This window comes from Salmo trutta, chromosome 36 (assembly GCF_901001165.1).
Source record: "Salmo trutta chromosome 36, fSalTru1.1, whole genome shotgun sequence".
Taxonomy (NCBI): domain Eukaryota; kingdom Metazoa; phylum Chordata; class Actinopteri; order Salmoniformes; family Salmonidae; genus Salmo; species Salmo trutta.
Genome location: NC_042992.1, coordinates 7,127,022 through 7,150,010, shown reverse-complemented (window position 1 = coordinate 7,150,010; position 22,989 = coordinate 7,127,022). Strand labels below are relative to the sequence as shown.

The 22,989-nt window shown below is 43.6% G+C and overlaps 1 non-coding gene across 1 annotated transcript; it reads left to right on the top strand.

The window, feature by feature from the left end:
• Positions 1-7,991: 7,991 nt before the first annotated feature.
• trnaa-ugc (transfer RNA alanine (anticodon UGC)) lies at positions 7,992-8,066 on the top strand. Its single transcript has one exon. It is a non-coding gene; the product is annotated as a tRNA-Ala (tRNA).
• The last annotated feature ends 14,923 nt before the right edge of the window (positions 8,067-22,989 follow it).

The window sequence follows — 22,989 nt, the reverse complement described above, 5'->3', positions numbered from 1 at the left end:
TTCACGTTCCTTCTCAATAAAAGAAGATGAGTATACACATTCCCGCTGCGTTTTGGTCTACTCCATACGACGAACGTGACAGAACTACCCACCAACAACGGACCAAGCAGCGGAGGAAGAAGCAGCAGAGGGTTTTGGAGTCATGGACATGGGAGGACATTTTGGACGGGCAAGGACCATGGCACCAGGCTGGGGAATACCGACGCCCTAAGGAGAAGCTGGAGGTAGCCAAGGCGGAGCGACGCCGTTGCGAGGCATTATACGCGCCGATTGGCAAGTGCGAGAGGCAGCCCAAAAATATTTTTTGGGGTGGGCACACGGGAAGTGTGGCTAGGTCAGGCAATAGACCTGAGCCAACTCCCCGTGCTTATTATGGGTTTTATGGCGTTTGACGGGGAGAAGAGCGCCGGTCTATGTGGAAGTGGAAGTACTTTCAGAATTGTTCGGCAAGCTACTCATAGGTGGTCTGGATAGATAATAAACAGAGTAGCAACAGTTTATGTGAAAAGTGTGTGGATAATCAGATTAATATAATAGTTTGATTAAAATGTTTACATGTTTTGCGAAAATAACGATTTCCCTAATAATCCTGTTTACATGGACACATCTGACTGATATCCAGCTACCTGATGGATCTTTTGATAAATGCAGAAAATCAGTCGTCATAATAAACATCCTACCACACTGACCATGTTATTTTTGCAAAGACTTTTTGATTCTGAGTTCGGACATATAAAGTTTGTATTTGAAAATTATTTTAAGACGCACATTTTCAGTTTTTTCCAGAACTTCACTCGCACTACCAGTGCTGGCATACCCGCAGATCAAATACCCCGCTGGAATGCCGAGTAAACTGTTTACATGTCCTACTAATTCAACAGAATGCTCAGAAAACCAGGTGTTTTAACCAGCGTATGCTCACTTCGATTATGACCGTACGCCGATTAAGATAAGCAGATTAAGGTGTTTACATGACTAATGCCGTACTCGGCCTGCTGCCATAATCAGTTTAATATCAAATTCTTAGTGTGCATGTAAACGTACACAGTGTGAGTGTGTGGGTAGAGTCCAGTCAGTGTGAGTGTGTGGGTAGAGTCCAGTCAGTGTGAGTGTTTGGGTAGAGTCCAGTCAGTGTGAGTGTGTGGGTAGAGTCCAGTCAGTGTGAGTGTGTGGGTAGAGTCTAGTGAGTGTGGGGGTAGAGTCCAGTCAGTGTGGGGGTAGAGTCCAGTCAGTGTGAGTGTGTGGGTAGAGTCCAGTCAGTGTGTGGGTAGAGACCAGTCAGTGTGAGTGTGTGGGTAGAGTCCAGTCAGTGTGTGGGTAGAGTCCAGTCAGTGTGTGGGTAGAGTCCAGTCAGTGTGTGGGTAGAGTCCAGTCAGTGTGTGGGTAGAGTCCAGTCAGTGTCATTGTGTGGGTAGAGTCCAGTCAGTGTGAGTGTGTGGGTAGAGTCCAGTCAGTGTGAGTGTGGGGGTAGAGTCCAGTCAGTGTGGGGGTAGAGTCCAGTCAGTGTGCATAGAGCAGTGTTTCCCAAAGTTGGTCTTGGGGACCCCAAAGTGTGCACGTTTTGGTTTTTGATGTTTCTATATCAAACAGGCCCCCAGCCTGGGCTCCCGAGTGGCGCAGTGGTCTAAGGCACTACATCTCAGTGCAAGAGGCTTCACTACAGTCCTTGGTTTGAATCCAGGCTGTCCAGCGTTGGCCGGGTTTGGCCGGGGTAGGTCGTCAATGTATATAAGAACTTGTTCTTAACTGACTTACCTAGATAAATAAAGGTTAAATAAATAAATAAATAAATAAATATATATATATATATATATATATATATATATATATATATATACTGCTCAAAAAAATTAAGGGAACACTTAAACAACACATCCTAGATCTGAATGAAAGAAATAATCTTATTAAATACTTTTTTCTTCACATAGTTGAATGTGCTGACAACAAAATCACACAAAAATAATCAATGGAAATCCAATTTATCAACCCATGGAGGTCTGGATTTGGAGTCACACTCAAAATTAAAGTGGAAAACCACACTACAGGCTGATCCAACTTAGATGTAATGTCCTTAAAATAAGTCAAAATGAGGCTCAGTAGTGTGTGTGGCCTCCACGTGCCTGTATGACCTCCCTACAACGCCTGGGCATGCTCCTGATGAGGTGGTGGATGGTCTCCTGAGGGATCTCCTCCCAGACCTGGACTAAAGCATCCGCCAACTCCTGGACAGTTTGTGGTGCAACGTGGCGTTGGTGGATGGAGCGAGACATGATGTCCCAGATGTGCTCAATTGGATTCAGGTCTGGGGAACGGGCGGGCCAGTCCATAGCATCAATGCCTTCGTCTTGCAGGAACTGCTGACACACTCCAGCCACATGAGGTCTTGCATTGTCTTGCATTAGGAGGAACCCAGGGCCAACCGCACCAGCATATGGTCTCACAAGGGGTCTGAGGATCTCATCTCGGTACCTAATGGCAGTCAGGCTACCTCTGGCAAGCACATGGAGGGCTGTGCGGCCCCCCAAAGAAATGCCACCCCACACCATGACTGACCCACCGCCAAACCGGTCATGCTGGAGGATATTGCAGGCAGCAGAACGTTCTCCACGGCGTCTCCAGACTCTGTCACGTCTGTCACGTGCTCAGTGTGAACCTGCTTTCATCTGTGAAGAGCACAGGGCGCCAGTGGCGAATTTGCCAATCTTGGTGTTCTCTGGCAAATGCCAAACGTCCTGCACGGTGTTGGGCTGTAAGCACAACCCCCACCTGTGGACGTCGGGCCCTCATACCACCCTCATGGAGTCTGTTTCTGACCGTTTGAGCAGACACATGCACATTTGTGGCCTGCTGGAGGTCATTTTGCAGGGCTCTGGCAGTGCTTCTCCTGCTCCTCCTTGCACAAAGGCGGAGGTAGCGGTCCTGCTGCTGGGTTGTTGCCCTCCTATGGCCTCCTCCACGTCTCCTGATGTACTGGCCTGTCTCCTGGTAGCGCCTCCATGCTCTGGACACTACGCTGACAGACACAGCAAACCTTGCCACAGCTCACATTGATGTGCCATCCTGGATGAGCTGCACTACCTGAGCCACTTGTGTGGGTTGTAGACTCCGTCTCATGCTACCACTAGAGTGAAAGCACCGCCAGCATTCAAAAGTGACCAAAACATCAGCCAAGAAGCATAGGAACTGAGAAGTGGTCTGTGGTCCCCACCTGCAGAACCACTCCTTTATTGGGGGTGTCTTGCTAATTGCCTATAATTTCCACCTGTTGTCTATTCCATTTGCACAACAGCATGTGAAATTTATTGTCAATCAGTGTTGCTTCCTAAGTGGACAGTTTGATTTCACAGAAGTGTGATTGACTTGGAGTTACATTGTGTTGTTTAAGTGTTCCCTTTATTTTTTTGAGCAGTGTGTGTGTATATATATATATATTAAAAAGACATTCAAATCCCCAGTTGAGATCTTTATTAGCTTGTCTCCAACACAAGGCCATAAATTACCAGCTGTCAACAGTGTTTATAGACAAACCATTCGGATTCTACCGACAATTATGTGAGAAGACCGATTATCAGGGTGTCTAATGGTGTAACACTGCTCTAGTTCTGTCAACTTTCTCCGCAGATGCGGAAGTGCGACATCGGCGGACGAGGTGGATTGAGAAGCTTAAAGTGACTGATTATGTGGGGATTTTTGTATTATGCTAATTTGACTTCCGCAGGGCAGCGGACATCAACTCTAGGGGGTTAAAGAGATGGGTGGAGCTTAAGGCTTAAGAGGATGTGAACAATGCTGAATGGGTGTAGACAAAGAAAATCTCTCCAGTAGGTGTACCAAAACATTCACAGTCCATTTTCTCAAAAGTGGGGTTACAAGTTTATCAGCTTTCAAAGCAGAATTACTTTCACATTGTTCCTCAACTGTAGTTGTATGGTACACCATTTTGTAGCTCTGAGACTCTACTTTTATCCAATGTAAAAAAACACATTTACATTCGGTAGCTCCTACCTATATATGTATAACTTTATGAGCTGGAATGCCTCCTTTATGAGCTGGAATGCCTCTTTGAAGTATTTGTTTTCCATTTGCACTCATTAGCAAATTTAGCTAGCAGTCTCCATGGAAATGTGTTATTACTTCTGTTAATTTTATTAGCATTCTGGTAATAGACGCACAATGGGCTTTTTGCATTTCTGTGACGCCCCCTTGTGTACTAAGCCGGTAATACCGTAAATCACGGGATGAGAGAAGGACGGTATGAACATCTGGATACCGCTTGACCCTAATATGAACCCAGATTACATGTATTCCCTTTTCCGCTCTTTTGTTCTGTATATGTTTCTGTCTGAGTAAAGATGGAACAAATTGGCTATGGGCTTGTTTTCTGAACCGCTACCAGCAGGGTCTTTGTTAGGGGAGAATAGATTTGCCTGACCTGGACATTGACACCTCTCCACTAGATGGAGTGATGAACTTGTTGTTGGTAAAATAGGTTGATGTGTTCAAGGGATCACAGAGTGTACTGCCTGCCAAGCCTCCTCACTGCTGATTGGTCAGTTTAGTGGAGCCAGATTCTTGTCTCTGCTTCTGGCTGTTGGAGAGGGGGAGGGGTAGTTGAGCGAGCTGGGGCCTTTTATGGCCCTGCCTCTGGGAGCCAATCAGCCTTCTGTCTATCAGCTTGTGACATGATGAGAGGGATTGAGAGAGGGACTACCTGTAAGATATTTTATGAATAGTGCTATAAACGTATTCGAAGAGCTTTTTGACCATTCAGTGACCTAATCTCAAACACACAAAAATATAGTATATATATTTTTTGTCGTCCACTAAAGAATGTGATTTTGGTCATTTAAAATGCTCTTTGATCAGTAATGTGCATGAAAATAAAGACTTCAACATGGGATTTCTGGACAGTAGGGGACACCTAGGCCTTGTTATGACTAAACGTCTATAAATATAGATTGGGATATCTGCTCCATGACAGGGAATCATAATGACCTTGCAGAAAAGGATATCTGACCAATTCTGCTAATATGTGTTTGTTTTTTTATGCTGATCAACTTTGTTTGTACATAATATTTTCACCATCATTTCCATAAAAACAACTTCTGCACATCAGAAAAGAGATCACAGAAGAAAAAAAATCAATAGTGTGGTTTGAGAATCTATACGGCAAGGTAAGCCCAGATAAAATGTCCAAACTTGTTAAGAGGGTAAGACATAGGAAGACTAACAGTACCAAACTTTCAATAATTTTTTCCAGACACTAGCATTTCATCCCATCCTAGATTGGTTTAGACATGATTATTCATCCCCCTGGCTGAGTATAGAGAGAAATATGGTGTCTCCTATTGCCCTGGAAGAGGTGGTCTCCACTGATATATCCCTTAAACAATGTAATATGGTCTCTCCTATTGCCCTGGAAGAGGTGATCTCCACTGATATAGCCCTTAAACAATGTAATATGGTGTTTCCTATTGTCCTGGAAGAGGTGGTCTCCACTGATATAGCCCTTAAACAATGTAAACTACGCTCTGGTCCTATTATTGCTGACACAATTTATATTTGCCGCAAAATTGAAAAACAATGTAACTGAGAATCAAAATGGCATGCCCGCACTCAAATATTTCACAATAATTCCTTGAGATCTGAAGGGCAGCCTTTTGCATCCCTCCAATGGTCCAAATGTGGAATCTGTAACCTTGACAATATCATGAACAGTAATCGTTTCCAATATTTAAAAGATACATACACATTACCAGGCAACCCCTTTTTTCTATATTATCAACTTAGGTCAGCTATGCTGGCCTCTGGAGTCCCTTGAAAAACCCAACTACCGAACCATCCAATGACAGGATTTATAAAATCATTATCTGGGCTCCCCGAAAGGACTGATCTGTGTAATATATATAAACAACTTTTGGAAAGCTCATATTCTCATACTAAAAAAGTATGGTCCACAGTGAATCTGAACAACCCTTAAACTCAAACAGAATATGGGAAAATATGACCTTGGTATCCTGTAATACGAACCATCAATTTATACATTTAAGTTTGTTTACAGGCAGTATTTAACACCACTTTTACTATGAAATTGGTCTCAACTTCCAATTGTTCACTGTGTCCCTTAATCAGGGACGCACATTCCTTAATGTGATGTGGGAGTGCCCTGCAGTTAAATACTTCTGGGACAAAGTAAAAAAATATATTTTCAAAGTGCTTGAATGTAAATCTTCAATGCATTGCATCTACTATGTTATTTAACGATGATAGCTCCTTGAATCTCTCAATCAATCTGAGACGATTGGTACTGGCAGGCAGCACTACAAAAATGTTACAAAAATGTGTTGGCTCTTAGATGGCAATCACCCCACTCTATCCCAATTCACCAGTAGATACAATTACTATTAGATGTTATACCATTATAATTATCAACAGTGAGAATGAATGGTGCTTGTCAAGGAGCAGTTAAGGCCTGGATACATGTGCAGTGCCTTCAGAAAGTTTTCATACCCCTTGACTTATTCCACATTTTGTTTTGTTACAGCCTTAATTCAAACTGCATTCAATATTTTTTTCTGCACTTATCTACACGCAATACCCCATAATGACAGAGTGAAAACATGTTTTTAGAAATCTTTGCATATTTATTGAAAATCAAATACAGAAATATCTCATTGACATACTGTAAGTATTCACACCCCTTTGCTGTGACACTCCAAATTGAGCTCAGGTGCATCCAATTTCCTTCGATCATCCTTACAACTTGATTGGAGTCCACCTGTGGTCAATTCAGTTGTTTGGACATGATTTAGAAAGAAACACATCTGTCTATTTAAGGTTCCACAGTTGACAGTGCATGTCAGAGCAGAAACTACACCATGAAGTCCAAGGAACTGTCCGTAGATCTCAGAGATAGAATTGTAATGAGTCTTATACCCTTCCCCCAGATATATAACTAGTTCTAGAGTGTAGAAAGTTTCCAGGAGTCCGGTGGTCTCCATCATTGGGAAATGGAAAAAGAATGAAACTCAGATTCTGCCTGAGCTGGCTGGCCGTCCGTCCAAACTGAGGAACCGGATAAGAACGACCTTGGTCAGGGAGGTGACCAATAACCCACTGACCACTCTGACAGAACTACAGAGTTCCTTGGCTGAGATGGGATAATCTGCTGGAAGGACAACAGTCTCTACAACACTTCACCATTCTGGGCTTTATGGGAGAGTGACCAGACGGAAGCCACTCCTGAGAATAAAAGGCACATGACAGCACGCCTGGAGTTTGTATAATAGGCAATATATTTTGTGGTCTGACGAGACGGAAATTATACTCTTTGAAGATATGGGGGCTGACAACTGATCTGTGCTGCTAGGCAGGGTGGAAAATATGGTTTCCGGGAAAGGGGGGCGGGATGCGGGAGGTTGGACGGAGACATGTTGGTCTGGGGGGAAATGAGATGGGGGGGGGGTTTAGGCCCACCTCATTTTGTTTCTCTTCTACAATTGTATTATTGCAAAATTCTGTTTGATCAATATGATATTTGTTTGAGTGGCAGCCTTTAAACGGTTTAAATTGACATGAATATTGTACCTGTAAACCCCCCCCCCAACAAAAAAAATAAAAAATAAAAAATGTTTCTCGGAGTCGTGGCTGAAAAAGGACATGGATAATATACATCTAGCTGTTTTGCCCATGCATCGTCAAGACCGAACGGAAGCTTAGTGTAAGGTTAAGGGTTAAGGGTTAAAGGTTAAGGGAGAGGTGTGTGTCTATTTGTTAAAACAACCTTTGGTGTGCAATCTTGGAAGTCTTGTGGTTTTGGTCACCTGAGTTAGAATGATCCTCAGACCATACTATTTACAAAGAGAGTTTCCATCTATATTTTTCGTAGCTGTCTATTTACCACTACAAATCAATGTTGGCACTAAGACCACACTCAACGAGCTGTATAAGGCCATAAGCAAACAAGAAAATGAGGCCAACCTATATACTGAGCCTCCCTGTGGCTCAGTTGGTAGAGCATGGTGTTTGCAACGCCAGGGTTGTGGGTTCAATTCCCACGGGGGGCCAGTACTAAAAAAAAAAAAGAAAAAAACGTATGAAATGTATGCATTCACTACTGTAAGTTGCTCTGGATATAGCCTAGTTATCATTACTCAGTACTGGTACCCCTGTATATAGCCTAGTTATCATTACTCAGTACTGGTACCCCTGTATATAGCCTAGTTATCATTACTCAGTACTGGTACCCCTGTATATAGCCTAGTTATCATTACTCAGTACTGGTATCCCTGTATATAACCTAGTTATCATTACTCAGTACTGGTACCCCTGTATATAGCCTAGTTATCATTACTCAGTACTGGTACCCCTGTATATAGCCTAGTTATCATTACTCAGTACTGGTACCCCTGTATATAGCCTAGTTATCATTACTCAGCACTGGTACCCCTGTATATAACCTAGTTATCATTACTCAGTACTGGTACCCCTGTATATAGCCTAGTTATCATTACTCAGTACTGGTACCCCTGTATATAGCCTAGTTATCATTACTCAGTACTGGTACCCCTGTATATAACCTAGTTATCATTACTCAGTACTGGTACCCCTGTATATAGCCTAGTTATCATTACTCAGTACTGGTACCCCTGTATATAGCCTAGTTATCATTACTCAGTACTGGTACCCCTGTATATAGCCTAGTTATCATTACTCATTACTGGTACCCCTGTATATAGCCTAGTTATCATTACTCAGTACTGGTACCCCTGTATATAACCTAGTTATCATTACTCATTACTGGTACCCCTGTATATAACCTAGTTATCATTACTCATTACTGGTACCCCTGTATATAGCCTAGTTATCATTACTCATTACTGGTACCCCTGTATATAGCCTAGTTATCATTACTCAGTACTGGTACCCCTGTATATAGCCTAGTAATCATTACTCAGTACTGGTACCCCTGTATATAACCTAGTTATCATTACTCAGTACTGGTACCCCTGTATATAGCCATGTTATTGTTACTCACTGTGTATTTATTCCTTGTGTTATTATTTTTCAATTATTTCTCTCTTTTTTTCCTCTCTGCATTGTTTGGAGGGGCCTGTAAGTAAGCATTTCACTGTTAGTCTACACCTGTTGTTCACAAAGCATGTGACAAATAAAATGTGATTTGATTTGACACCAGTAAACATCTGAATAGTCATGTCAGTTCAGCTCAATAAACACACTAGACCTTTTGTTGTAGTCTTCTGTGATGCATATAAAGTGTAATATTAGGATGCAAACTCTAAATGTAATATATTTTAACTCTATATCTGACATGGTACAGGTGTCTTCTTTTTTTAAAGCCCATAACTAAGTATGTGAGGTGTATACTTTTTGTTTCAAAGTAGATTTGTTTAGGACTACCAAGAAACACTCTGTGTGTAAACCTGATATAGCCAACTGCAGTAAAAGTTTAACAGCAGACATACACTGTTATGATTCAATGATATGTGAAACTTTCAGACAATGTTGTTTGTAGAAAACACTCCAGACTACAAAGCCCCGGGGTTATTGGCTATTTATGTTAAAGAGAGCGGATGTGAGACACATAGAAATATAATCACTCTAATTCTCTTTATACGGTGAGATGTTTGTCTTTATACGGTGACATGTTTGTCTTACTGCACGTATGGTTTCAATCTTGTGTCTTGAGTTTCTTTTTTTTAAGGAAATGTATTTGCCAAAATACACACAAAAGGGGAGAAAATAAAGTTACTTCAGTTGAACTAAGTAGAATTAAATAGAATTTAGGCTTGTAGAAATGAGAAAAATGTATAGAATTTAGAAAGTACAGAGAGTTCCTGCAGCTCAAGGAAGCCTCCCCTCTACTAGATAAGTTAAACATGAAAACTGGAGACTGTCTCTCACGGCACCCTATTCCCTATATAGTGCACTAATTTTGACCAGGGACCATAGGGAAGTAGTACACTATATAGGGAATAGGGTGCCATTTGGGATGCAACAAGCATGCAGGTTCGAAGTGTGTGTGTGTGTGTGTGTGTGTGTGTGTGTGTGTGTGTGTGTGTGTGTGTGTGTGTGTGTGTGTGTGTGTGTGTGATTGTAGTGGCCTGAACCAGAGTGTGACCTTATGAACAGAGACAGTATTTATTTTGTTCCGTTCCACTGTACCTACCAGCAAAATAAAGCTTGGAACCAGTTTGAACACACCCAAATAAAATCATTATATCATTATATGATATCATTTATATTATATTGTTCCTAAACTGTCCCTTTTTTAAACCTTAAATTAACATTAAATTACCTCACCTTTCAGTGAAGATGGAGCAGGCAAGCTACAGTTGTTCATGTGTGATGGACAGACAAGTGTAGGGCATGAGATGCTACTGACATTTAGCGGGTGGGGAGAGAGAGAGCGAGAGAGAGCGGAGGAGGAGACTGGGATAGAAGCGCTGGGCATCTTGTTATGATATGTATTCTCTGAATTAGACACACAGAATTATAGCTACAGGCGAGTGGCTTCTATGGGGGAATTTGAATGTCTTTGTCAGGAATCCCGCTTCCTGAGTCTGTTTCTGCCTGAGCTGACTGCTTTTTTGTTTGTTTGGAGTGTTGTCTAAGGTTCCTGAACGCACCCTGTCTGGTTGCCAGGCAACGAGGTTAGGCGGGAGATCTATTGATTTACCCTACACCTGCATCTCATCAACCTTCTGCACACCTGGTCCTGATCATCACCTCTTCTTAAGCCCTGAGCTGACATCCATTCCCTGCCGGATCGTTAGCAACGAACAGTATGAGGCCAGCGTATCAGCCTCATGTTTCCTGAGATAGTTTTGTTGTTTTGTGCTTGTTACTGGTTACTCACTCCCGTTTACTCTGTCTACAGTCATTCTCCCGGAACATTCAACTCCCTTGCCTGGCCGTCGGTGGATTCAGTGACTTCATTGGATCCACCCATTTACTCTCATCAACTCACCTCCGCTGCCGCTCCGTCTCCTGGATCACTCAAATTACACATCAAGACTACCAATAAATACTCACTTTCATTTTACTCACCTTGTCCTGGTCTGCTTCTGGCTTCTGTCTTAGAGAATCGTGACAGTCTTTGAACTTCCCGAGAGTTGGCTTATTAATGTTGGACCAAAACTAGCTAGCTAGCTAGCCAACGAGCTTGTGTGTGCAGAGCGACACCAGCAATAAAAACACGTCTTACCTTTTTGTAGTTAATAAATCCAATGTGAATAGAGTCATGTAACTGAAGGTTATGGATATAATAACTGTCAAAACTGTTTAAATAGGCCTACGTTAATTTATATAAACTCTATCTAATAGCATGACTGTTTACTAATGACTCGACGTAATTGTTTTGCTAACTAACTCTGTCTATATCTCCACTTTCCAACTGTCGTCTGACAGCTGACAGCAGCTGAACCGCGAGGGTGTACCAGGGCTAGCCTACAGTATATAGTATAGGCCACTTCGGTAAAACAATCATTTGATGTGTGGACTTTTTTTTTTAGACAATGTACGTTTTCATTGCTTGTTAGTAAATCAATAAATCAGTCTTGTTTTAAAACAGATTGAATGTGTTTGACTATTCGTTCATTATACCACAGCAGTCGACAAGGTTGTTCTGGTACTTAGGCTATAGTGGTCTAATGTTGTGTCAAACGGACGATGGGCCAATCCTATCCAACCTGGCATGGTATAATTTGATCTGGAATCTTATCTTAATTTATAGACTGACACTGATAAATAGGTTATGGTCAAGTTGCGTATATTTCTTTCTATTTTAATTGATTGTTAATTTCTTCTTCATACTAGCAGTCTCTCTTTCCTTCATACTTTCCTTATCAAGTCATTACCTTATAGCCTACTTTCAGGCAATCCTAAAGTAGGCCTAAGTTTTTATATGTTTTAAGGAAAGGAGAAATATTTGCTCTTGTGTCTGACATGAACTGTTGGCTTTGATTGACGGGTCCTTTTACCGGGTTTTGCCTGTGTGAGTAGCAGATTCTCTCTATAGGCCTATATGTCCATTCAGAAAGTTTCCTAAAGTAGCCTGTCTGGACTCTCTCTTTTAATAAGAATCAAACGCACCTGTCATGATTTAATCTGGTAAAAGGCCTGTTTTCAGAAAAAGTCCATTATTTTGTTCCGAATAATTAGGAAGAAAAAAAAATGTAATGTTTATGACGCTGTTCACACCAATTGCGAAATATCGTCCTGCCACAATATGTCAATGACTTATTTGGAACAGGTTACATTTTTTAGGGGCTTTTCCACATGTGCAAATAAGCTGTTGACTAATATAAACTGTTATCTGGGACACTTCCACTAACAAGTCTGTGGATTCGTGGTGTGAATGAATGAATGAATTGTCTATGGCTATGATTTTTACGTTTGTAATGCATCAGTGCAGCAAGGTGTCAATTTAGCAAATGTGATCACATCACAACAGAGCTAGGCTACACGTTGCTCTCTCCATTCTAACTTCCCCGCCAGTTCATTACCAACGCTGTAGCCTATTTTATAGCAAGCAAGAGAATCAATCTGTGCGTCTCTCCTCGAAAAGGCCTATGCCTATTCTTTAAAATAAATTAGCTCAAAATAAGTTTCAAACTACGCTGAGTGTACAAAACATTAAGAACATCTTCCTAATATTGAGTTGCCCTAAGTACAGCCTCAATTCATATAAGGTTATGGACTCTACAAGGCGTCGAAAGCGTTCCACGGGGATGCTGGCCCATGTTGACTCCAATGCTTCCCACAGTTGTGTTAAGTTGGCTGGATGTCCTTTGAGTGGTGGACCATTCTTGATACACACGGGAAACTGCTGAGCATAAAGAGTTGCAGAGAGAAGGATATTGGAGAGAGAGAGAGAGAGAGAGAGAGAGAGAGAGAGAGAGAGAGAGAGAGAGAGAGAGAGAGAGAGAGAGAGAGAGAGAGAGAGACAGAGAGAGAGAAAGAGAGAGACAGATAGGGAGAGAGAGAGAGATGGGGATTAAGAGAGAGATGAAAAATGTGAGATTGAGAGAGTACAGTGAACATCTGTAAAAGCCATTCCTGTATAGTATGTAGCTGTAAGGTTATGGAAAGAAGGGAATAAAGATCAATGTCCTGTGACAGTTAGCAGGTTGGTTCTGGTCCAAACCAGTCTGCTGTCTTTAACCTGATCCACATGTTCTGTGTTAGACCTGAACTGTACCCCAGAGAGGGGAGGGGGGAGCGTGAGAGACATAGAGAGTGGGAGACATAGAGAGGGGGAGGAGGGAGAGCGAGAGGAGAGGGAGTAGGGAGAGTGAGACAGAGGCAGGGAGAGGGGGAGAGAGAAAGAAAAAGACGGAGGGGGACAAAGGGAGGAGAGATTAGAATTAGAGCGATGGATAGGGAGAAGGGAGAGAGAGTAGAGCGATGAGAAAGGAGAAAGAGAGGAGAGAGATGGATAAGGAGAAGGGAGAGAGAGAGTAGAGAGATGAGAGAGGAGAGTGATGGATAGGGAGAAGGGAGAGAGAGAGTAGAGAGATGAGAGAGGAGAGTGATGGATAAGGAGAAGGGAGAGAGAGATAGAGAGATGAGAGAGGAGAGTGATGGATAGGGAGAAGGGAGAGAGAGAGTAGAGAGATGAGAGAGGAGAGTGATGGATAGGGAGAAGGGAGAGAGAGAGTAGAGAGATGAGAGAGGAGAGTGATGGATAGGGAGAAGGGAGAGAGAGAGTAGAGAGATGAGAGAGGAGAGTGATGGATAGGGAGAAGGGAGAGAGAGTAGAGAGATGAGAGAGGAGAGTGATGGATAGGGAGAAGGGAGAGAGAGAGTAGAGAGATGAGAGAGGAGAGTGATGGATAGGGAGAAGGGAGAGAGAGAGTAGAGAGATGAGAGAGGAGAGTGATGGATAGGGAGAAGGGAGAGAGAGAGTAGAGAGATGAGAGAGGAGAGTGATGGATAGGGAGAAGGGAGAGAGAGATAGAGTCGAAGTAGAGAGATGAAGAAGTTGGAATAGAGAGGTAGGTTGGAAAGTGTTGGAAACAGTTCAGGGAACAGAACCGAAAACAGGAAAATACCTACATGTTTCTAGGAACAGAATCAGAACCGGGAACAAAAGTGATCTATACTATTTGGGAAAATAACACTCTTATTTTTAAATGGAAGGGAACTGGTTAATAATGTTCTTTTACATTCCGGGTATTTTTTTCCAGTCCCCCCCCCAAAAAAAACAACGCGTAGGTAAAGCTCACTCAGAAACTTCTTCCAGCGTCTGTTTGTCAGTGTGTAGCCGACCTGCTCCTCCCCTCCGGAGCCTCGGTCTGTTATCACGGCTCGGGATGAGACCCAGATGCAGAACCAGGAGGCGGAGTGTTCAAATGTCAGATATTTATTATAACACAGAGGGCAGGTTCAGGGTCAGGACAGGCTCAGGGTCAGGACAGGCTCAGGGTCAGGGTCAGGACAGGCTCAGGGTCAGGGTCAGGACAGGCTCAGGGTCAGGACAGGCTCAGGGTCAGGACAGGCAGGGTCAGGACAGGTAGGTTCAGGGTCAGGGTCAGGACAGGTTCAGGGTCGGGACAGGCTCAGGGTCAGGACAGGCTCAGGGTCAGGACAGGTAGGCTCAGGGTCAGGACAGGCTCAGGGTCAGGACAGGCTCAGGGTCAGGGTCAGGACAGGCAGGCTCAGGGTCAGGACAGGCAGGCTCAGGGTCAGGACAGACAGGCTCAGGGTCAGGACAGGCAGGCTCAGGACAGGCTCAGGCTCAGGGTCAGGACAGGCTCAGCGTCAGGGTCAGGGTCAGGACAGGCTCAGGGTCAGGAGAGGCAGGCTCAGGGTCAGGACAGGTAGGCTCAGGGTCAGGACAGGTAGGCTCAGGGTCAGGACAGGAAGGCTCAGGGTCAGGACAGGCTCAGGGTCAGGACAGGTAGGCTCAGGGTCAGCGTCAGGACAGACAGGCTCAGGGTCAGGACAGACAGGCTCAGGGTCAGGACAGGCAGGCTCAGGGTCAGGACAGGCAGGCTCAGGGTCAGGACAGGCTCAGGGTCAGGACAGGCAGGCTCAGGGTCAGGACAGGCTCAGGGTCAGGACAGGCAGGCTCAGGGTCAGGACAGGGTCAGGACAGGATCAGGGTCAGGACAGGGTCAGGACAGGATCAGGGTCAGGACAGGGTCAGGACAGGATCAGGGTCAGGATAGGGTCAGGACAGGCAGAAAGGTCAGAAACAGGAAGACTAGAAACAAAACTTGAGAACAGGAAAACGGGAAACATCCTGGTACGACCTGACAAGACAAGACAAACTGGCAACAGACAAACAGAAAACGCAGGTATTAAGGGGTGTGACATTACCTCCCCCTCTAGGGGCACCACCTGGCGTCCTACCTGGGCGCATACCTGGTTGACCGGAGTGCCGGCGGCTGAACTCTGCGATGAGGGCTGGGTCCAGGATATTCCTAGCGGGGACCCATCACCTCTCCTCCAGGACATAACCCTCCCTGCCCCGAGGTCGAACACTCAGGATGCGCTTCACTGTGTACGCCGGACGGCCGTCGATGAGACGGGGGTGAGAGGTGTGAGACAGTGGTTTAATCCTAGACACGTGAAAAGGTGGATGTATACGGAGTGTGCGGGGCAACAGAAGACAAAAAGTAGAGGGGCTAAGGATTATAGACATAGGAAAATGGCCGATAAAACAGAGGGAAAGTTTACGGGACTCCACCCAGGGGGCAGATCTTGCACAAGGAAGAGCAGGGGCTGATATCCCAAGGAACACTCGAAGGGTGAGAGACCAGTGGCTGAGCGGGGAAGGGTGTTGCGGGCATATTCCACCCACACGAGTTTCTGGCTTCAAGTGGTGGGATTGGCGAAGATGAGGCAACGAAGAGTCGCCTCCAGGTCCTGATTGGCTTGCTCCAACTGGCTGTTAGACTGGAAATGAAAACCAGAGGACAGGCTGGATAACATGCTGCACCATGAGCTGGGCCATCTCCTTGGCTGAGGGTAACTTAGGAGGGGGAATAAAATGGGTGGCTTTGGAAAACCTATCCACTACAGTTAGGATGGTGGTGTTGCCATCTGACGGAGGGAGACCAGTGACGAAGTCCAGGGATATATGGGACCAGGAGCGGTGAGGAACAGGCAGTGGTTGAGTCTTATTCTTCGCACACACAGTGCAGACGGCGATGAACACGGAGGCAACAGGAACCATGGCAGGCCACCAAAAATGTTGTCGGACGAAATCCAGGGTTCGACGGGAGCCAGGATGGCAGGTAATTCTAGAGGGACGTTCCCATTCCAGGACCAGGCTCTCTATAACCCAGATGACTGCAGCCGCTAGACAGGAGGTACGGAGGATGGTCTCGGGGTCAGACGGTGTAGCAGCAGGGCTATACAGGCGTGAGAGCGCATCAGGTCTTCAGATTCTTGGACCCAGGGCAGTAGGAGATAGTCAAATTAAAATGAGTGAATAACAGGGCCCATCGAGCCTGCCTTGAGTTGAGGTGCTTGGCGGTGTGGAGATTTTCCAGGTTCTTATGGTCAGTCCACACTAAGAATGGATGTTACACCCCCCCTCTAACCAGTGCCTCCATCTCCTCCAACGCCATCTTAACAGCGAAAAGTTCTCGACTTCCCACATCATAGTTCCTCTCAGCGGGGTTAAGACCATGGTAAAGGAAAGCACAGGGATGCAGTTTTTGGTCCTGGGCAGAACGTGGGACAGGACGGCCCCCACTCCGACGTGCGAAGCGTCGACCTCCACACTGAACTGACGGGACGGGTCCAGATGGAATAAGATGGGAGCTGTAGTGAATCAATGCTTGAGGTCTGAGAATGCCCGGTCATCTACTGGAGACCATGTGAACAGAACCTTGGGAGAGGTGATCGCTGAGAGAGGGGAAGCTGGGGTGCTGTAACCCCAGAATTAGCAAACCCCAGGAAACATTGCAGCTGCACTCTGGATGTGGGTTGAGACCAATCTACCAACGCTCGCACCTTGTCAGAATCCATCGGAACATTTCCTGCAACAATGACGTATCCTAGGAAGGAGATGATGGAGCGATGGAATTCACATTCCTCTACTTTAACAAAAAGCTGGTTCTCTAGGAGACGCTGGAGGAACTGTCGGTCGTGGAGAACGTACTCTTGTGCTCAATGGGAAAAAACAAGGATGTTGTCGAGGTAGACAAACACGTGACGTCATCTGAGCGCGACGTATGTTGTTTATTGTTGAATGCTTAAAGTTGAACAAGAGACCTTGGTTTATTGATTTTATAAAGCTGACAGTGTTTTTATATACTTTTATTTTATTCCTGCGGCTCTGTTGGGTTTAGTTGTTGTGAGCGCTCCTGTCTGTCCCGGGATCCTGACAGATTCCGTATAAAGGGAGAGACACGGAAGCCCAGCTAGCCTAGCTGGCTCGGCGGTCTCAAATAAGGTCTTTATTGAACGTTTCCAGTACTGCAGATGCTGTGTTTACTTTGCTTTGTTCCGGGACAATGTGGACCGGGCTGAATTTCAATGTAGCAACTGTAGCAAACCTACACAATCCACGCCTCTAATTGCCCTGAATACCTCTGTTGAACCTACTGCTATTGTAAGCAGTAATCATGAGCCTATGAACCAGATTTATACTGTTAGCACTGAGGCGGTGTGCTCTAGGAGGAAGACCACCGTGTGCAGCTCACCCTGCACTATCAGCTCCAATATAAATTACATGAGCAAGTCAACTTCTGATAAGCTTTCCAGTAAATAATTAAAACGAACCAAGCAACCCAGAAAAGTGCTAAAAATAGCCCATATTAACATATGCAGCCTGAGAAACAAGGTCCACGAAGTCAATAACTTGCTTGTAACAGATGACATTCATATTCTGACTGAAACTCACTTAGATAACACCTTTGATGATACAGTGGTAGCAATACATGGTTATAACATCTACCGAAAAGACAGAAATGCCAACGGGGGCAGTGTTGCGGTCTATATTTACAACTATATTCCTGTAAAGCTTACAGACGATCTCATGTTAAATACTGTTGAAGTAATATGAAGTAATATGGCTACAGGTTAATATGCCTCACTTAAAGCCCATTCTTGTGGAAAGCTGCTATAGACCACCAAGTGCTAACAGTCAGTTTCTGGATAATATGTGTGAAATGCTTGATAATCTATGTGATATCAACAGAGAAGTATATTTTTGGGGGGTGATTGGCTCTCATCAAGCTTCCCACTCAAGAAAAAAACTTACAAACTGTAAGCAGTGCCTGCACCGTGGTTCCGGTTATCAGTCAACCTACCAGGGCACCGTGGTTCCGGTTATCAGTCAACCTACCAGGGCACCGTGGTTCCGGTTGTCAGAATTAAATCATAGACATGAACTAATCGCGTCTTTACTAATGCTGCAAAAAAAATTTAGCTTTAAAGCAGAATCCAAATCCATAGGATGTAGTGATCACAATATAGTAGCCATACCAAATTTGGCCAAAACTATACTATGAATCTATACTATGAAACTATACTATGAACCATACCAAAACTATACTATGAATCTATACTATGAAACTATACTATGAACCATACCAAAACTATACTATGAATCAAAAATAAATGATATACAGAATGATAGTATAAAGCTTAATAGCACTATAAATGGCATTTTGGGAAAAAGGCAAACTCAAAAAAAGAAAAAAATATATTGTGTAAAACGGAGTTTAAAACCTCTCTGGGCTAGGTGGGACGTTTGCATCCCACCCTAGTCAACAGCCAGTGGAATCCCGTGGCGCGATATTCAAATACCTTAGAAATGCTATTACTTCAATTTCTCAAACATATGACTATTTTACACCATTTTAAAGACAAGACTCTCGTTAATCTAACCACACTGTCCGATTTCAAAAAGGCTTTACAACGAAAGCAAAACATTAGATTATGTCAGCAGAGTACCCAGCCAGAAATAATCAGACACCCATTTTTCAAGCTAGCATATAATGTCACAAAAACCAAAACCACAGCTAAATGCAGCACTAACCTTTGATGATCTTCATCAGATGACACTCCTAGGACATTATGTTATACAATACATGCATGTTTTGTTCAATCAAGTTCATATTTATATCAAAAACCAGCTTTTTACATTAGCATGTGACTAGCATGTGACTAGCATTCCCACCGAACACTTCCGGTAAATTTACTAAATTACTCACGATAAACGTTCACAAAAAACATAACAATTATTTTAAGAATTATAGATACAGAACTCCTTTATGCAATCGCGGTGTCCGATTTTAAAATAGCTTTTCAGTGAAAGCACATTTTGCAATATTCTGAGTAGATAGCCCGGCCATCACAGGCTAGCTATTTTGACTCCCACCAAGTTTGGTACTCACCAAACTCAGATTTACTATAAGAAAAATTGGATTACCTTTGCTGTTCTTCGTCAGAATGCACTCCCAGGACTTCTACTTAAACAACAAATGTTGATTTAGTTCCAAATAATCCATAGTTATATCCAAATAGCGGCGTTTTGTTCGTGCATTCAAGACACTATCCGAAGGGTAACGAAGGGTGATGCGCCCGGCGCGTTTCGTGATAAAAAAATTCAAAATATTCCATTACCGTACTTCGAAGCATGTCAAACGCTGTTTAAAATCAATTTTTATGCGATTTTTCTCGTAAAATAGCGATAATATTCCAACCGGGAGTCGTTGTTTTTGTTCAAAGACTGAGAAAGTAAAATGGACTCTTCACGTCCACGCACACACCAGTCTCATTGTTCTCTGATCGACCACTTACCAAATGCGCTACTGTTTTTCAGCCAGTAACTGCAGAGTCATCATTCAACGTTCTGGCGCCTTCTGAGAGCCTATGGGGAGCCTTAGAAAATGTCACGTTACAGCAGAGATCCTTTGTTTTGGATAGAGATGAAAAAGAAGGCCAAGAAATGGTCTGAGAGGGCGCTTCCTGTTTGGAATCTTCTCAGGTTTTGGCCTGCCATATGAGTTCTGTTATAGTCACAGACACCATTCAAACAGTTTTAGAAACTTTAGGGTGTTTTCTATCCAAATCAAACAATTATATGCATATTCTAGTTACTGGGCAGGAGTAGTAACCAGATTAAATCGGGTACGTTTTTTATCCGGCCGTGCAAATACTGCCCCCTATCCCCAACAGGTTAAATGTATTTGGCTAAGGTGTATGTAAACTTCCGACTTCAACTGTATATACTGTATTCTATACTATATTCTCTACTGTATCTTAGTCCGTTCTGCTCTGACATCGCTCGTCCATATGTACATAGTCTTAATTAATTCCTACTTAGATTTGTGTTATTGGGTATATGTTTTGTGTATTGTTCGATATTACTTGTTAGATAATACTGCACTGTTGGAGGTAGAAACACAAGCATTTCGCTACACTCGCAATAACATCTGCTAATCACATGTACGTGACCATTACAATTTGATTTGATTTGATGTAGGCTATGTGTCCTGTAGGATGAATCATGAAAGGAGCTTGGCTATGTTTCATTCAGTTAAATTCAGTTGAATTAATTCAGTTCATTCAGTTGAATTCAGTTAAATTCAGTTGAATTAATTCTGTTCGTTCAGTTGAATTCAGTTAAATTCAGTTGAATTAATTATGTTTATTCAGTTGAATTCAGTTCATTCAGTTGAATATATTCAGTTCAATTCAGTTAAATTCAGTTAAATTCAGTTGAATTAATTCTGTTCATTCAGTTGAATTAATTCAGTTCATTCAGTTGAATTAATTCAGTTTGTTCATTTAATAAGAGAGGAAATGCAAAACCTGCACCTGTCGTCATTCTTCTCACTGCTGACCCTGCAAAACACCGTTGTTTCTATCTGATTGAAGAGATGAGGGCAAGACAGGTTTATTTTAGGAAACTTTCTGAATGGACAGAGAATTTGGTGAACTCAAACACGCACACCAACCCACCTAAAATGACCCATAAATCAAAGCCACCTGCACCGCATCTCCCTCAGACACATAAGCAAATCACATTTGTCCTTCCCTAAAAAACATATTAAAAACCTTTCCTTAGCTTCAAATCCTTTCTGTAGGATATAAATATAAGAAGTCTGTATTATTGGATAATTGTAAGGGGTGTGTACTGGCGGCAGAAAAGTCAGGCGCAGGAGAGCGAACACTGTGTTTACAAACGGCACAGTTTAATAATAAAAACCACCGGAAAACAGAAGAATATATCAATGGGTACAAAACCCATCGCACACCAGACATAACGTGCACAAGCACTTACAATAAACAATTCCTGACAAGGACATGGGGGGGAACAGAGGGTTAAATACACAACATGTAATTGATGGGATTGAAACCAGGTGTGTGGGAAGACAAGACAAAACAAATGGAAAATGGAAAGTGGATCGATGATGGCTAGAAGACCGGCGACGCCGAACGCCGAACGAACAAGGAGAAGAACCAACTTCGGCGGAAGTCGTGACAATAATGCTAAATCAATGTAGCCTATCATATAAAATGACGAGGAACGTTTTAAGGGGGAAATACACTGAGTTGACCAACATTAAATAATAATACACTAATATTGAGTTTGACCTAAGTTTGACCTTTTGCCCTAAGAACAGCCAGAGGTCATCGGGCATGGACTCTGACTGCACAAAACATTAAGGACATATTCTCTTTCAATGACATAGACTGACTAGGTGACATAGACCGACTAGATGACATAGACTGACTAGGTGACGTAGACCGACTAGGTGACATAGACCAACTAGGTGACATAGACTGACTAGGTGACATAGACCGACTAGATGACATAGACTGACTAGGTGACATAGACCAACTAGGTGACATAGACCGACTAGGTGACATAGACCGACTAGGTGACATAGACCGACTAGACGACATAGACCGACTAGGTGACGTAGACCGACTAGATGACATAGACTGACTAGGTGACGTAGACCGACTAGGTGACGTAGACCGACTAGGTGACATAGACCGACTAGGTGACATAGACCGACTAGATGACATAGACCGACTAGGTGACATAGACTGACTAGGTGACATAGACCGACTAGGTGACATAGACTGACTAGGTGACGTAGACCGACTAGGTGACATAGACCGACTAGGTGACATAGACTGACTAGGTGACATAGACCGACTAGATGACATAGACCGACTAGGTACCGTAGACCGACTAGGTGACATAGACCGACTAGGTGACGTAGACCGACTAGGTGACGTAGACCGACTAGGTGTTGTAGACCGACTAGGTGACATAGACCGACTAGATGACATAGACCGACTAGGTGACATAGACTGACTAGATGAAAAGCTATGATCCCTTATTGATGTCGCTTGTTAAATCCACTACAAAATCAGTGTAGATGAAAAGGAGGAGACAGGTTAAAGAAGGAGGTTTAAACCTTGAGACATTTGTGACATGGATTGTGTCTGTGTGCCATTCAGAGGGTGAATGGACAAGACAAAAGGTTTAAGTGCCTTTGAACGGGGTATGGTGGTAGGTGCCAGGAGCACCGGTTTGAATGTGTCAAGAACTGTAAAGGTGCTGAGTTTTTCACACTCAATAGTTTCCCGTGTGTATCAAGAATGGTCCAGCATTGGAGTCAAAATGGGCCAGAATCCCTGTGGAATGCTTTCAACACCTTGCAGAGTCCATTCCCCGACCCATTGAGGCTGTTCTGAGGGCAAAAGGGGGGGGGGGGGGGGGTGGAAGGTGTTCCTAATGTTTTTTACAGTCAGTGTACATAAGGTTAGGTCTGTAGGTGCAGAATGTGTTCACACATTCAAACAGGAGTGTTAGGAGTGGTAGCAGAGAAGAGTTGTCCTTGACTTCAAGGACTTCTGTTAGGCTGCTGAGTTACAGCACTGTCAGCACTTTTACTTTGACTAACCTCCCTTGCCACGCTGCGTGTGTGTGTGTGTGTGTGTGTGTGTGTGTGTGTGTGTGTGTGTGTGTGTGTGTGTGTGTGT